Here is an 18,295-nt window from a genome sequence, read left to right as displayed (position 1 = left end):
CTATGCAAAAGGATTTGAGAGGAAAATGGATGCCAAATTGGGAGGGTCCTTATGTTGTAAAGAAGGCCTTTTCTGGTGGAGCTCTGATTCTAAGTGAGATGGATGGTAAAAATATGCCAAACTCTGTAAACGCAGATTCCATCAAGAAATACTTCACTTGAGGGAAAATGAACCAAAATGAAAACTCGCAAAGGGCGCTTTGCTTCCCTAAAAAAACTTTGGAGAGGCTAAGAGGAAAACCCGTAAAGGGCATCTTAGACCAAAGGGGGCTTGAGTCGAAAACCCAAAAAAAGACGGCTCAAGTATTGATCAAATTAGGGCATGAGATGATTTGAGCGGGCCGAATTTTAATTGGGGCATATGATGATCTTGCTTTACTTGAACCAACAAGAAAGGGTACGTGACATCTTGAAGCATTGACCGAGTACTGCGGATCTCCTAAACACATATCAAAATCAGAAAGGCCTTCAGGAAGTTTGAACAAAGAAATTCAAGCTGCGATAACTGGGGCACTTAGTTCTTATTATTGATTGTGTTATCCTTGAAAATACCTTTTATTCTTGTTAAGATACACATTCTTAATCAACTTTTTGTTATTCTTCTTCCGCTATCTTTGATATTTTTCTTTCGAGTTATGATCGGAGCCAGCTTTGTTCTTATTCATTGTTGTGACCTTTTTGCAAACATGTTCCATTGGAGTAATGATTAATGGATTAATAAAACTTTCACAAAAGAAGTTTTGCATATTACTCTGAAAAGTTCTAAATAATATAGGAACCTGAAACAGGACTATTGTTTAGAACATACCAAGTTTAAAGGTTGGAAATTTGAGAAGGAATAGTTTAAATTTAGACTTTCTCTTTGGATTTTTGTTGTCAAAAGCATTGATTGAACAAAATGACAAAGATGTCATATTAACGATAAGGTTTCAATAAAAGAGCAGGCAATGATCATCAGGCAATAGGAAGAGGTTGCCTCGGAGAGTAGAGCCTTCATTTGCACATGAGTCTTTGGTACGACACCTTGGGAATGGTGTAAGGAACCAGAACGATTCAGATCTTGTACCCTTGAATTGTGATAGGAAAGGATTGAGAACAGCCACATATTTATTGGATTACAATGGGGGGTAACTTAGCTAAATGTTTCTTTAGAAAAGTTAATCAAACAAGAAAGTACTATAACACATCAGTCACAAAGCCTTAATAAACTTCGAGTAACGATAACCTAAGCGAGATCATTCATGAAAAATAAAATTCTGCATCCATGCAAACACCATTCACACATGTCTAGTTAGGAGCATTTGATTCATTTTGATCATGCCATCTTAATCATTAGGCATAATTAGGTTCATTATACAGGTCTTATTTCCCTGAGATTATGGTGGAACAGACCGAAGAATTTCAAATCTTATCTCCCTGAGATTACAGCGGAGCAGATTGAAGCTAGTAATCCTATCTCCTTGAGATTACAGTGGAGTGGATTAAAATAAAGGATCTTATCTCTCTGAAGTTACAGTAGAGTAGATCGTATCAGGTCCTATCTCCCTGAGATTACAGCGGAGCAGATTGAAGCTAGTAATCCTATCTTCCTGAGATTACAGTGGAGCGGATTAAAATAAAGGATCTTATCTCTCTGAAGTTACAGTAGAGTAGATCATATCAGGTCTTATCTCCCTGAGATTACAGCGGAGCAGATTGAAGCTAGTAATCCTATTTCCCTGAGATTACAGTGGAACAGATTAAAATAAAGGATCTTATCTCTCTGAAGTTACAGTAGAGTAGATCGTATCAGGTCTTATCTCCCTGAGATTACAGCGGAGCAGATTGAAGCTAGTAATCCTATCTCCCGAGAATACAGAGAAAGCGATTAAAATAAAGGATCTTATCATGCGAAGTTACGATGCGAGAGATCGTATCAAGTCTTATCTCTCGAGATTACAATGAGCAGATTGAAGCTAGTAATCCTATCTCCCCGAGATTACAGTGGAGCGGATTAAAATAAAGGATCTTATCTCTCGGTTACAGAGAGTAGATCGACGAGTCTTATTTCCACGAGATTACAATGAGCAGATTGAAGCTAGTAATCCTATTTCCCGAGATTACAAGTGGACAGATTAAAATAAAGGATCTTATCTCTCGGGTTACAGAGAGTAGATCGTATCGTCTTATCTCCCGAGATTACAATGAGCAGATTGAAGCTAGTAATCCTATCTCCCGAGATTACAGAGAAGCGATTAAAATAAAGGATCTTATCTCTCTGAATTTACAGTAGAGTAGATCGTATCAAGTCTTATCTCTCTGAGATTACAGCAGAGCAGATTGAAGCTAGTAATCCTATCTCCCTGAGATTACAGTGGAGCGGATTAAAATAAAGGATCTTATCTCTCTGAAGTTACAGTAGAGTAGATCGCATCAGGTCTTATCTCCCTGAGATTACAGTGGAACAGACCGAGGAATTTCAGATTTTATCTCCCTAACGTTGCAGTGGAGCAGACTAAAACCATAAACTTCGTCCCCCTGAAGTTGCTACGAAGAAGATCGAAGCTACAAGTCAGATCTTTCTGAAGTGCAGTGGAGTAGATCGACGCAACAAGACATAGTGGATTGAAATAAACCTATTTGAAGAAGGGAAGCGTCAAAAGAAGTCGAAATCCGGCGAAACCAGGCAAAATTGGTCTTTCTTGGTCTTTGCTCTGTTCTCGTTACACAACAACGAGCAAAGAGGGGCAGCTGTTACAGACCCATTTTGCCCCAAGGCCCATTACAAAGTAAAAACCCAAAGCCCACCTAAACCTAACCCAGACCCGAGACCCACTTATCCCAGGCCTGATTTCAAAAAAGCCCCTTGACTTTTGGCCTCCTGCCATCGCCGCCACCGCCACTAAACGTCCCATCCGCGTCCATCACCACCACCCATCCACTTGCGCCGTCACCTGCAAAGAAGAGAAACAAACAAAGGAAAAGATAACACAAACAGTGGCAAAGATCGGCTATAAAAGCCAACAAAATGTAACCTTTCTTTTCTTCGGGTACTCTTTGTAACAAAAGAGAGATTAGCAAAAAGAAATAAAATACAAACTAAGTTTTAAGGTGATTTCGAGTACTCTTCTTCGTTTTTCATTTTATTTCTTATCTTTTTTTTGTTTATTTATATATGTAAAATAAAGAAAAGTAAAAGGAAAAAAAAACTCACCTGATTCGTTTTTCGGTTGCGTCGCCGTTGGGATCTACCCATCGTTGAAATCGGCCTCGAAAGGCTGAGTTAAGGGGTCTCTCCTTTGGATCTTTCGGCTAAATGAGTCTAGCCTTCAATTAGGCCTAGGATCGGGGACTAAATAGCCCTTTTGCGCAACGCCGACCACCACGCATGGTGGCGCTACGGCGGCGCTGTGTGGGCTCAAAGTTCGGGCGTTTGAGAGGGGGAGGAGAAAGGTTTTCTTTTTTTTGTTTTGTTTTTTTAAAAGAAAAGAAGTGAGATGGTGAATATTTTTTGAAAGAGTTTGGGTTTAAATAACCCCCTAAAACGGCGCCGTTTGGGCTTAGGGTTCAGAGACCAAAAACGGCGTCGTTTTGGTCTCTGACCCGCGCGGTGACCCGACCCGAGGGAAGGATCCGCGTGTTTTTGACTCTTGGGTTATTTGCGCAATTAGTCCCTTTGATTCTGTAGCGATTTCATGGAAGTTTTTCGCATATTTGCAATTTGGCCACAAAATTTTATTTTTGTCTCAATTCGGTCCATTATCGCTTGCTTGCGCTTTTGGGGCTTTGGTTTATTTATTTGTTAGTCCCCTCTTTCAAAGACGCTGTTCTGATTTAGTCCTTCTTGTCCTTTTTATTTTTATTTTGCCCGTATTTTCGCTTTTATTTCGATTTAGTCCATATTTTAGCAATTTTATTATTTAGTTATTATTATTATTATTATCTTAACTATTATTATTATTATATTTATTAACATTATTGTTATTATTATGCCCTTTTTTATATTCACTTATGAAACTTTTAGATATATTTGTTTTAATATATTATTATCATGATTGTTTTTATATACATATACGTATATATATATTTTCTCACTTATTTAATATATAAATACTCAATTTTATATACATACCTATATATATATATATATGTTTTATATATTAAAATATGTATATTATTTATATATTTTATTTTATTTTGTTATATTTTATAATCCATATATGTATATATTTTCATCTACATACATATGTTCTTATGTTTTGTAATATTTATGTATTCCTTTCTTAATATATATATGTACATATTTTAACCTTTGTAAACACATATACATATACACGCATATTTTAATTTATGTCCATATATATCTCTTTACATTTAATTGTATTTACTACTTATTTATTTCATTTTCTTTATTATTTTGAATGAATGTTTTAATTTATTTGTTTATATACATTGTTATTTTATACGATTGTAGGTATGACTTTTATTTATTTTATATTGTTGCTATTACTCGTATCATTTTATACTTTTGTGTGTGTATTATGATTTTACCACGCATAACAACAATGTAATTTGCTTTCACATTTTACTACGATTTTCGTGTTTTATTTTACTTGATATAACAAAATTAGTTTTAAAAAAATAATAAAATAAAATTTCATGTTTAGATTCGAGAGGATCGTACCCTAACTTACTAGGTTTCGATTTTCATAATAAATTTAAATATACGAATCTTTTCAAACTCAAGTTTTTAAACGATCTTGGGAATTAAGAAAAGATCGTGTCCTAACATACTGGGCATGATTCATTTTTTTAAACCCGAGATAATAAAATATCTTTTAAATGAGTAAATTTTCAGCATTCGTTCGTGTATCGGGAATTTGAGATATTGTGTCCTAACTTACTGGATGTGATTCTCTTTCTCGATTAACGTGAAATATGCCCATTTTCCCAAAATTTTTAACATTTTAATACAAGGATCGTATTTTTAATTAGGTACCAATTTCTGGGCATTACGAGGGTGCTAATCCTTCCTCGTACGTAACCGACTGCCGAACCTGATTTCTGAATTTCGTGGACCAAAATCGTTGTTTTAATAAAATCAAATCGTTTATTAAAACCACTTTTCGAGGTGATCCAATCGCACCTCATAAAAAAGGGATTGGTGGCGACTCCCCTTTCATTTTTTTGAAACCCAAGTCGACCCCGTTTTTCATCAAAAAAATGGTGTCAACAAATATTAAAATATTTTTCTGACTCAGATTTGTAGTCCCAAAACCACTGTCCGACTAGGGTCTAAACCGGGCTGTTACAAAATTAATTTTAAAATCAGTTAAAATGGATTAAGGTAATTAATTATTGAGTAATGAAATACATAATCAAATCAATTGATTTTGCTAGAAACTAAAAGAAAAAGGGATAAGCTAAAAACTGATTGCCCTTTATTAAAATTAACGAATCCGCCTTTTACATATTAGATAATATGAACATCGCATATATAATAAGAAAAATTACGTACGATTATTTATTATCATAAAAGGTTAGTTTAAATTTAAAGTAATCTAATATGTTTATTGAACTTCAACTATTAAATAAAGTATAAGCAAAATATGTGTAAATATTCTAGAAACCATTTCTAACTAATGATAGGCTAATTTGGAATTAAGATTAATATATAAAAACTAGATAGTAGGGTTATAGTCCTCAAACTACACCTAATTTAATAACATTTATATTTTTTTTAGCCTTAAACATTTATAGTTTTTGTTAATTTGGTCCTTACTCTTTAAAAGTACATAAAATTGCAAAAATATTTTAAAAATTGCAAGAAAACAACTCCAATGACACTATTGAAGCCGACTCTGAAGCAGATGTTCATCAAGATTGAAGATTCCAGTTGATTTCTTAAGAGATTATCATGAGTTTATTTATTTCTTTGGGTTATACTACCCTTTGGATGTTTTTATTTTTAAGCATAAACTAATTTTCAAAATATTTAAGAGAGATGAACCCTATGATAGATTGTGACACCCTAAACCTGACCGAGATAGATTGGACCGAATTCGAAGCATTACATTAGCCACATAAGTGCCTCTCCAGCTAACGACCACCCAAGACACACCCCGACCTTATAACACCTCAATCTTATCTAATTATTAGTTATTTATTAATGCAGAAGTAAATTATAAGCCAATTTTAAACTTTTCCTAGATAATTTAACCTAAGGGCAATTTTGTCATTTTATCACCTACTGTAAAACTAACCTTTTTAGATCTAAGTGATTACCAACCTTCTTTTAGTCAAATTATGCAAGCCTAAAATTTTGAGCTTAATTTGAGTTCGTTTACTATGTCTAATTCAAGTTTTATTATTAAGGACTGAATTGTAACTCAAACAAATTAGAATACTAATTTAAAGAGACAAAAATTCAAAACCCCAAAACCCACACGGGCATGTGGGTAAGTGACAGGGGTGTGTGGAGACTGGAGCTATCACACACAGGCTTGTGGGATTGAAAAATATGAAATAAATTAATCCACTCAATTTTCCAACAACCATGCTATACTACCAAACCAAAAAACACTTGAAGATTTGAATAGGGGCGAATCTAAAAAAAGAAGAAGAAGAAGAATTAGAATTAAATTATAAATTTTTGAGAAGTTAAAATATAATTTTATCATGTATTAATTTATTATTTTTTAAAGGGTCTCAATAGAATTTTTTTTTCCATTTTGGTTGGGCCAATACCCCTGCCTGCCTCTTTAAATTTGCTCCAACCCTATACCCAATATTTGATTTGGATTAACAACAATATATAGGTTAGTATTTGTGGGAGTTTGACGAATCTTAGATGTTTAAATTATAAATTTTTGAAAGATTAAAATAAATTTGTATTTTTTATTAACAAAAGAAAAAAGAAAAAAAAACATGTGTAGACAAGTCAAGAGACCTTTGGGATCATACGGGTGATTTTGATGAAGTTAATGGTTATTTTGGTGGAGAGGGTGAAAAGGAAACAAATGATTCATTATATATAATATAATTATGAAATTCAAGCCATATATTGTATGTTTCATACATAAAAATTTCATGGGACGTCCAAAGGTTAACATATCAATTGATTTATGAGTTTACACTTTTTTATAATGTTGTACTTTTGGTTTTTGTGCAATATGATACATATATTTGGTAAAAGTTATATATTTTGATACTTAAAGGTAACATTGTTAATTTTTAGTGTTTTATCTGAATTTTAGAGTTTATTTAATGAACATTAATTGTTAATATTGTTTTGTTTATTTTTTATGATTTTGTTAATAAAATAAATTTCATGTTAATCTTGTTATCTTTCTTATTTTAGAATTGATTACATGAAAGTTAATTGCTAATATTATTAGTTAACTATTAGTTTTCTTCAAATCAAATTAAAACCCGAAAGGTCCCTCTTTTTTATATTAGTTTTAGTTATCCATTAAATTTGTTTCTTTGTAATAAAATTAAATTATAGAAATAACATTAAAATTTTCAATAAAATAATTCACAATAATTATACAGAATTTAATTTTCTTTCAAATGCTACAGTTAATAAGGAAAGTGAATATAGTACATATCAATAAAACTTTTAAAAAGAAATATTGTTTAATTAGTTAATTTAAAAATTAGCGTCTAAAAACTGTCAGAATGAAATATTAGATTTTATAAGATTTCATTATTCTAAAAATAAAATATGACAATGCTTAAAATTTTATTAAAAAGTTTTAAATTTTATATAAAATTTAAAAAATATAAAATAGTACTAAAAATTTTTATAAGCAAATTTAAATATTAATTAGTAAATTATTTTTGTAATATTTATATGTATTTTCATTTTATAAATACTATTAAAACTTATTTAAAAAATTGAATGCTATTATATGAAAGTTAAAATGATCTAAAACATTTTTAAAATTTTAAATACTTTATAAAATATTTAAAATATTTTAAATTATATCATATATATTCTACATATATTAAGATTCTGAATCATTAATTATATATCTACATATTATAATAAATTCATCTTTCAAAATTTTCCTAAACTATATTCATAATATTATAAATATATTATATCATAAATATTCTTTCAAATGTTTTTAATGTTTATTAATAAGTTAATTTATAAAATATTCTTTCAGTAAATTAACGTGATGAGATCGTTAGTTGCTTGGATTTGGTGATGGGGACGAGGAGAAAAGGGATGGAAGTGAAGAGAAATGTTGGGAAATTGAAAGGGTTAGCGAGGGAGGCCTCCATGAAAGGTGGTTCTATGGATATGAACCTTCAAGCTTTTGTGGATGATGTTGCTCAAGGTTGTTGCAAGTAAATTTAAAAATGTTTTTTTAATTATTTTTTGTTAAAAAATATTTTTTCTATGTGATAACTTCTGATGATTTTTGTCTGTAACATTAGACAGGTTAATAGTTAAATCGTTCAAACTGACAGATTTCGCTAAAGGGAGAGGTCAATTGATTTTTTTTGGAATCATTGAGAACTCAATTGGTGCACTTTTTTCATAAAGACTAAATTAATTTTTTAATTTGTTATCGCTGAGGGCTACAGTAATAAAAAATTTTGAGGCAAAAATGGAATAACGTCCCAAAAATCTAATACTTAATTTGTAAAATTTTATCATTAATAAATATTTGCCTTAGTGGTTAAGTATTCAAGACGTGTCTATAATATCTTGTATTCAAGTCCTTATGTGAATGGATTGTTATTATTTTTTTTTTTTTTTTTGCGCGGGTCGGGTAGGAGGTTGAGTTTGAGTCCAGTTCGAACTCTGGAAAAAGGTGGTTAGTTATCTGAGATGGGGTTAGTGCTTAGTAGATTTGGATTTGGTTTATTTTAAAATTTATTAATTAATTTGTTAAAAAATTAAATAGTTTTTTCCTAATTTTTGGCTCACCATTCTTTCTTTTGTTTTTCTTTATGCTTTCTTTTTCTTTTCTTTTTCTGTTACCTTTCAAATCACGTCGATTTGTTCCTATTTTGCTTTTGAGTTTTTCTTTTCTTTCCTTTACGCTCCTCTACGATCGTGTCTTAATTCCTTCATTATTTTCTCTTTGTTGGCGTTGCTCGTTCGAGAGTGGATTAGTTTCCGTTTTGATGTGTTTTTACGTGGTTAATAAAAGAAATGTGTTAATTTTTGGATTATGGAGTTGATCGTTTTTAATCAATTCTCCAGTAAGTTGACTCGTTTGCTGTTGTAATGTGCTAGGGTAAGAGATTAATTCTGATTTGGGCCTGTGTGGTTGTGTAGATTTTCCATGTGAATTCGTTTGGTATTTTTAGGTTAAATCATTCTTTAAATCGTATTGCTACCATCGCTAATGTGATGTTTTAATTTATGCATTTAGGATCTGGTAGTCTTGTAGGTGTTTTCGCATAAACAATTCGAACCATGTGTAACGAAAAACTCGACAATAACGAGCGACGAAAGCTAAAAAATTGCACTGTCGATGCCACACGGTCATGTGACAAGCCATGTGCTAGACCGTGTGCAACACACGATCTGGGCTAGTTGAGCCGTGTGGAACAAGAAACTAAGAAAATCCAATCTAACAAAGAAAATAACTTGATGTCCAAAAGCTACCATGAACCGTAATTCATGGGAAGGCTTGTTGCTCATTTTATTGGTTTCCATTTTGACTTTTGCAAAAGAAGTTTGAATTTTGAAGAGAGCCTAGTACGTGAGAGCAAAAGAAAGAATTCTATAAAGATTTTGAATTTTGAATTTTGAATTTTGAAGCAAATTTTCATTAAGATTGAAGATTTGTAATTGATTTCTTAGGAGATTATCACGAGTTCCTTAATTTTTTCAGTTATATTGCCCTTTGGATGTTTTTATTTTTAATCATGAACTAATTTTCTAAATACGTAAGAGAGATGAACCCTATGATAGATTGTGACACCCCAAAGCCGACCGGGATAGACCGGCCCAAATTCGAAGCATTACATTAGCAACCTAAGTGACTCACTAGCTAACGACCACCCAAAACACACCCCGACCTTATAACACCTCAATCTTATTTAATTATTAGTTATTTTAGAGATTCTTAGCTTTGACAACTTCTCTCCACCACTTCTCTTACGCTCCTTCCAGGATCTTGCTTTTTGTCTGTTGAAAACTCAAATGAACAAAATAAAGTGAATTTATGAGTTTTGTTTTCTTTTAAAAATATTTTTAATATTTTTGTGGATATCAAGAGATACCAAAAATTATTTCATTAAGAAATTTTAATTCACTCGAAAAGTTAGTGTTTTATTTCAAGGGATCATAATTAATCATTAGATTTCTGAATTTTAAATTTTGAATTTTTTGACAATTGCGTAATTAATAAGTACCAATTTTGAGTGTTGTAGGGCTAGTACAATCTTCCTTACACATAACCGACTCTTGATCTAATAAATATTTGTCCTTATACTTTGATCTAAATATTTTGATCTAATAAATGTAAAAAACCTTTTAAACAAAATAAGGTTGAAATAATCTATTTGTCTTTATACTTTGATAAAATTTAAGATTTAGTCTGTATACCTAAAAGGTTAAAAATTAAGTCTTCTTGTTTTATTTAAAATCTTAGTCCTATCGTTAATTTTTTTGTTAAAATTTATCAACTTGACATATTAATTAGGTTTCCCTTATATGTCGTGGTATACGACTAACACAAAATAAACAAGTTGACAAATTCGACAAAAATATCAAAGATGGTAATAATTTAATTAAAATTTTTAAATTGAAAAAGTAGGAATTAAATTTATAACTTTTAAAGTACAAAAATGAACTTATTGAAATACAAGAACTAACAACATATGTTAAAATATTACTAGTAAATTATATATCTACAACAAGAATTGTAAAATTCTGCACCTTTCGTTATAATATGATTTATTAATTTTAAATTTTTACAGAATAATATGCTTTAAACTATTTTTGTATCATTTATAAAAATTATAATAAACTTACAAAATGATTTCATCATATTTAATTATTAACGGGAAAAAATGATACCATATATATTTTGTATATATTAAGATTCCGAATCATTAATTATATATCTACACATTATAATAAATTTATCTTTCAAAATTTTCCTTATAATTAAATCATAAATTACATTTATAATATTAAAATATATTATATCATAAATATTCTTTCAAATATTTTTTAATGTTTAATAATAAGTTAATTTATAAAATATTCTTTCAAGAAATTAACGTGATGAGATCATTAGGTGCTTGGATTTGGTGATGGGGGATGAAGAGAAAAGGGATGGAAGTGAAGAAAAATGTTGAGAAATGGAAAGGGTTAGCGAGGGAAGCCGCCATGAAAGTTTATTGGTTCTATGGATATGAACCTTCAAGCTTTTGTGGATGATGTTACTCAAAGGTTGTTGCAAGTAAAATTTAAAAAAAAAAAGAGGTAAAAAGAAAAAAATATTAGAGCTAAATTTGTCATTATGACTAAAATGTAAAACCAAAATTTTTTAAAAATGGAAAATTTACAAATTTTGTCACTTATGTTTGCTTAAAATTATAGTTTTGGTCACCAATCTTTTAAAGTAAATATATGGTCACCAATATTATCCATTTGTTACTTTGTAATAACTCACCTTAAACTTCAGTAATTGACGAGCGCTTTCACAAACTGTGGATGACTTGGGGATAAGAACTTCAACAATTCTAGAGTTAAAGTGTAAATTTACTATTATATTATAAGTAAATATTGAAATTTATCACTATAATTGATACTTGTCATTACACTTTGAAAATATAAATAAATTTACCATTTAACTCATATGTGATAGAACTTTACAAGTAAACTTAAAATTTTATTTAATTTTGTCACTAAATTTGATTTATTTAATTAAATTTACAACTCAATATAGATTTTGGTGACTTAAAATAAAATTAATAAAAAAACTATTCTTTCAGATAATTTTTAATGTTTAATAATAAGTTGATTTATAAAATATACTTTCATTGGACACAAGCATCCAAGGCGGTGAACAAACCACTTGTCAAATTAATTTGGAGATGTCTTTTTTCTAAATCAAGTAAATTTATGAGTTTTGCATTTTTATAAAATATTTTTAATATTTTGTGGATACCAAGAGATTAGGTGAGCAAAACTCGATTCGACTCGAAAAATCGAAAAAATTGAATTTCGAGTTAAGCGAATCGAGTTATTCGAGTTAATCGAGTTATTGAATCAACTCAATTTTTTTCAATTCGAGTTCGAATCGAGTTGAGTTTTAATTGAATAACTCGAATAATTCGAATAATTCGAATATCAAACTATAATATTTGACAGTTTTACCCTAAACTCTCAAACCTTTTTACTTTTCCCTCAAAACTTTTACTCCTTCCCACTTTCCCCCCAAAACTTTTATTCCCCTCACCTCCCAACCCCCCAATCTACCCAAAATCCATTTCCCACCAAAATTTTACTCTCCCATTTATTTTTTCTCAAAATTTTACTCCAAAAAACCCTCAAAACCTTTTATTTTCTCCCAAAATTTTTACTCCTTTCTGCTTTTCCCCTAAAACTTTTATTCCCTTCCCATCCCACCTCCCACCTCCCATCTACCCCAAACCCTCCCCCCTCCACAATTTTTTTTTAATATTTTCCCTCCAAAATTTTACTCCCCCCTATTTACTTTCCCTCAAACTTTTATTCTCCAAAACTTTTATTTTCCCCTAAACTTTTACTTCTCACCCTTTACTCTCAAATAAAAATCAAAATTATCAAAAACATCACTAAACATAAATAGTAATAATTTTATTTATATTTACTATTTATATTATTAAATTAAATTTCACATTTTATATTATTTATATTATTGAATTGTTTAGTCATATTGAATATTTATATTAAAATTGAATTATTAATTATGCCATAAAATATTCGTGTTAAAATTTTATATTGGTATCAATTTCACATTTTATTTTTAAAATAACTTTTATTAAAAAATCATATTTTTACATTTAATATATTTTTAATTCCAAAATACATAGTGACAAGAATCAAGATAATTGAAACAACTAAGCAAGCAAAGAAGCTAATCAAGATATATAAAAATTAATAAATAAATTATGAGGTGATGAAAGTTAATAAAAAATTTGATTAAGGTAGACAAATTTTATTACGATGGGTGACAGCGGTTACAAGGACCCAAAATTATTTTTTAAAATTTAACTCGAATAAATATATTCGATTCGATTCGATTCGAATTCCATCTCACTCGACTCGATTCGAGAAAACTTCAAATAAAGGTAGGATGATAAAATAAGATTTGAAAACTCGATTAACTCGAAAATTTTTGATTCGATTCGATTCGATTCGATCGAATGCTCACCCCTACAAGAGATACCAAAAATTATTTCACTAAGGAATAAATTAGTGTTTTATTTTAAGAGTTCACAATTAAACATTAAATTTTTTATTTTTAAATTTAGAATTTCTTGACAAACGCGTAATTAATAAGTACTAATTTTGGGTGTTGTAGGGTTATTACAATCTTGCCTACACGTAACAGATTCTTAAACCTACTTTTTTTTTCTAGAACTCAATGCAAACCTCAAATTTATCTTTTAAAAAATTTTAAAATATCTATATAAAGGTGATTTTTTTTATCGATCACACTTAAGAAATTTTAAAAATTATTAATTTTTTTGAAATTTAAATTGATCTAAAAACATATTTTTAAGTGCTTTAACCATCTGGTGCTAATTTCTTTATTATATTAAATGCTTGCAATCACTCCTGATATATTATACTTGAGTTGTGACAGAGCCAATTATCAACGTGCCATAATGTTCTATTGGTGCTGAAACTGAAGTTTTAGTTATATTAATAGAGCTTGTCCTTCAACGCGTATAATAAGTGTTTGTTATTTTTTTCCTTCAAATTGTATGATCTCATTCATTAAATGAATTAATGAATTTCTTTTTAAAAATATAATTCTAAAAATTAAATACTTTATAAAATATTTAAAACTATTTAAAAATTGTGCGATAAAACAATCAACAAGATATATTTTCTCTAAAAAAATCAATAAAAATATGTTTGAAATTTTATATGAAATTTAAAATTTTTTAACAATAATATATTTTAAAATTATTTACACCTTTTTTTTATATATTTTTCCTAACATATCGTTATTTTCAACACTATCGCAATCCTGTTTTGGTAATTCCCTTTCCATACATCCTTTTTCTACATAGAATTTCGAAAGAAAATGTGAATTAATGCAGACTTGAGAAGACTTAGTGGTAAGTCACCCAATGAAAGTGACCTAAACCGACTTATGGAACAATCAAACAATAATTTTGTATCTTATAATATATTTAATTACATTTATTAGTTTATCAATCAAAACTTAATTAGAATCCATCAATATTTCACACATAGCATAAAATTCACTTTTAAAGTATTTGGGTTGTATTTATATTATAGGAAATAGACTTATTCTTGATGCACATGTTTTATTATATTTAAAAATTAAAATATATGATTGATTGGGTTTTAGTTGAGTTAGTATTAGTATTGTTATCACTATATGAAAAAGTGAGCTCGATCATGCTCAAATGCGTTTTATCCTCCAATTCAAGAGTTGAGAAAAATTATTGATAATTAAATTATACAATATCTAAAAGCATTTATAAATAATATAAGAAAAAAAAAAAAAAGAAGAGAAACATATTCATATCGATGGGCTCTTTCATTATTAGAATTTTATTCTCTCACAAGTAAAAGTATTTATGGAGAGGATCATGTAAAATAATGACCTGAATAATTTTAAACGTTTCATCATTACAAAATGAAATAATAGAAAAGAAAGACTACCCATTTTATGAAATATAAATTTTAAATGAATTTTAAAATCTTTTTATAGAAAGCTATTTTTTAGGTGATTCACCAAAGAATAAAAAGATGGGAGGTGATTCCTCCTTTTAATAAAACCTTGTGCTTTTACAAACACCAAATTATTCCTAAGCTTTACATTAATATACATGATTTATTTTTCGTTATTATTATTTCTATGATTATAATATTATACTTATTGGACTATAATCATAACCATGTTTATTATCATTCAATAAAAGAAATAAGTGTTGGATGTAATGGCAAGGTACATTACAATCTTAATAGGAGATTAGGGTTTTGGACAAAGGAAGAATATGATTTGAATTTTGGAGACGACATTCTTAAAATGAGCAACCACGGGGCCCGATTATGAACCATAAAATGAACATGAAAAGTACCCAAAAAAACACGTCTATTATCCAATTAGTAATCCATCCCAAGGCTTAAATTAACAAAATTCACCATGCAACCGTGTAGACTATTTTATGTATATACTATATTTATTCTTCATGCAAATGTTTATTATATTTAAAAATTAAAATATATGATTGATTGAGTTTTAGTTGAGTTAATATCGATATTGTTGTTAGTGCAAAAGAATGTGAGTTCAATCATGTTTAAACGCGTTTTATCTTCCAATTTAGGAGTTGGAGAGGATTCTCAATAGTTAAATTATATAATTTTTGTCTATTTAAAATTGGTTTATAAATAATATAAATAAAAAGATTTAAAATATATATATTCATATTGATCGGCGTTTTCATTATTAGACTTTTTTCCCTACAGGTAAAAGTATTTATGGACAGGATGATGTAAAATTATGACCTAAATAATTTTAAACCTTTCATCATTGCAAAAATGAAAATAATAGAAATGAAAGACTAGCCATTGTATGAAATTTGGCAGGCCATGTCAATTTCGTAGATTTGCACTCTGAACTGTGAAAAAAATACAAATTTTAGGTTTTTCAAGCATTTTAATTCGTATATATGAAAAAAAAAAAAGAAGATAGGAGAGAACCTTCCTAGAATATTTAAGAAAACAGCTCCAAAGACACTATTGAAGCCGACTCTAAAGCAGATTTTCATCAAGATTGAATATTCCCAGTTGATTTCTTAAGAGATTATCATGAGTTTCTTTATTTCTTTCGGTTATACTGCCCTTTGGATGTTTTAATTTTTAAGCATGAACTAATTTTCTAAATACCTAAGAGAGATGAACCCTATGATAGATTGTGGCACCCCAAACCCGATCAGGATAGAGCAGCTCGAATTCGAAGCATTACATTAGCCACCTAAGTGACTCTCCAGCTAGCGACCACCCAGGACACACCCCAACCTTGTAACACCTCAATCTTGTTTAATTATTAGTTATTTATTATTGCAGAAGTAAATTATGAGCCAATTTCAAACTTTTCCTAGGTAATTTAACCAAAGGGCAATTTTGTCATTTTACCACCTATTGTAAAACTAACTTGATTTTAGATCTAAGTGTTTACCAACCTTCTTTTACTCAAATTATGCAAGCCTAAATTTTTTAGCTTAATTTGAGTTTGTTTACTATGTCTAATTCAAGTTTTATTATTAATGACTAAATTGTAACTCAAACAAATTAGAATATAATTTAAAGAGAAAAAAATTCCAAACCCCAAAACTAACACGGGCATGTGGGTAAGTGACACGGGCATGTGGAGACTGGAGCTATCACACATGGGCGAGTGGGATTGAAAAATATGAAATAAATTAATCCACTTAATTTTCCAACTACCATGCTATACTACCAAACCAAATAACGCTTGAAGTTTTGAATAGGGGCGAATCTAAAAAATATTAGAAGAATTATAATTAAATTATAAAATTTTGAGAAGTTATCATGTATTAATTTTTTATTTTTAAAGGGTCTTCATAGAATTTTTTTTCACATTTTGGTTGGGCCAATACCCCTGTCTGCCTCTTTAAATTTGCTTGAACCCTAAACCCAATATTCGATTTGTTGTGGAAGTTTGATGCATAAAAATTTCTTTTTTAGAGGTTTAAATTATAAATTTTTGAAAGATTAAAATAAATTTGTCTTTTTTTTATTAACAAAATATAAAAAGAAAAAAAAAACATGTTTAGACAAGCCAAGAAACCTTTGGGATCATACAGGTGATTTTGATGATGTCTCATCCATAAAAATAATCTCTTTATACTGTAGGCTTGCTGAATTTCTTTGAAAGGCCCAAAGGTAATTTAACATTCACAAAATAATCTCTAAATACTGTAAAGACAAATCAAATCCACAGCAGCATTAGAGTTGATTAAGCTAAGCATTGGCAAATATTACTTTGATTTTGCATGCAATATTGGCAAAACCCCCTCCTACATTAGAAAAACAACATAATCCATGTAACATTGATAGCCCAATACAAATTTCATCAAGAAAAAAGTCTCTTTGTTTATTTGTAGAACATGATAGTAAAGATATGGAGTTTCGTACGTTCTTCTTGTTGTCCTCCTTTAGTTTCCCTTGATCAACAACCACTAGCCAAAAACACAATTAGATTAGATTATGAATGATACTTTCAACTATGACAATATTAAATACAAAACACTCTAAATAACTCTAAATAAATGGAAAGCAGCAAATTACCTGATAAGGCAAGTTAGCTGAATTAAGACCATTGTGTTATACTTGTCTTTGAATTGAAAATTTTAGAAGAAAATAAAGAGAAAAAGTTAGAAAATACTTGAAAACAGATAAAACTTATATGTCATTGATTGGATAAACTACAATCACCTATAATAGACCTTGTACTTGACTTTTGTTGAGGGAGATCGACTCCTTTAGGAGAAGTCTTTTGAGTGTTGTTTGCTAGGCAATCGGTGCTGCCCTCAACAACTAATGGTAGTGTCCCCATGTCGGGATTTAAAATTTATATTGAATTACTTTATACTTAAATTTATGAGAACCACGTATTTAGAACTTAAATTTGTGTTTTAAAATAACTTATGATAAATAATGAAATGTATAATTTGAAACTATTTAATAATAACACATAGCACATCTACTATGTTAAAATAAAAATAGATTAAATTGTAAGTAAAACATAATTTAAACATATGAATACATCAAATTAAGAATAATAAATGAATACGTTATTTATGAAGAGAGCATACTACGTGAGAGCAAAAGAAAAATATAGTTTATTAATTTTTACGAATACCGACATATTATATATACGATTAAAATTCAGAATAGATTAAAATGTTGAATTAAACATAAAATTAAGTGTGAATTAATAACCACAAGTCTACTCATTACTCATTACTTACCATCTCTGTTAAAAATGTTGGATGTTGTTTAGCAACCTTTGTTTGATTTTCTTCAGCTCAACCACAACATCTTTCATATCTTTTCTTTCTTCCGT

General features: G+C 29.3%; 1 long non-coding RNA gene across 1 annotated transcript in view; it reads right to left on the bottom strand.

Moving 5' to 3' along the window:
* LOC128040950 (uncharacterized) overlaps positions 1-18,295 on the bottom strand; it is a 66,680-nt gene extending 48,385 nt beyond the window's left edge. Inside the window, exon 1 of the long non-coding RNA XR_008195708.1 lies at positions 18,201-18,295. This is a non-coding gene — a long non-coding RNA (uncharacterized LOC128040950). The remainder of the gene's footprint in view (positions 1-18,200) is intronic.

This window comes from Gossypium raimondii, chromosome 5, assembly GCF_025698545.1.
Source record: "Gossypium raimondii isolate GPD5lz chromosome 5, ASM2569854v1, whole genome shotgun sequence".
Classification (NCBI taxonomy): domain Eukaryota; kingdom Viridiplantae; phylum Streptophyta; class Magnoliopsida; order Malvales; family Malvaceae; genus Gossypium; species Gossypium raimondii.
Note: the sequence above shows the minus strand (reverse complement) of the source record. Positions and strands in the feature narration are given on the sequence as shown.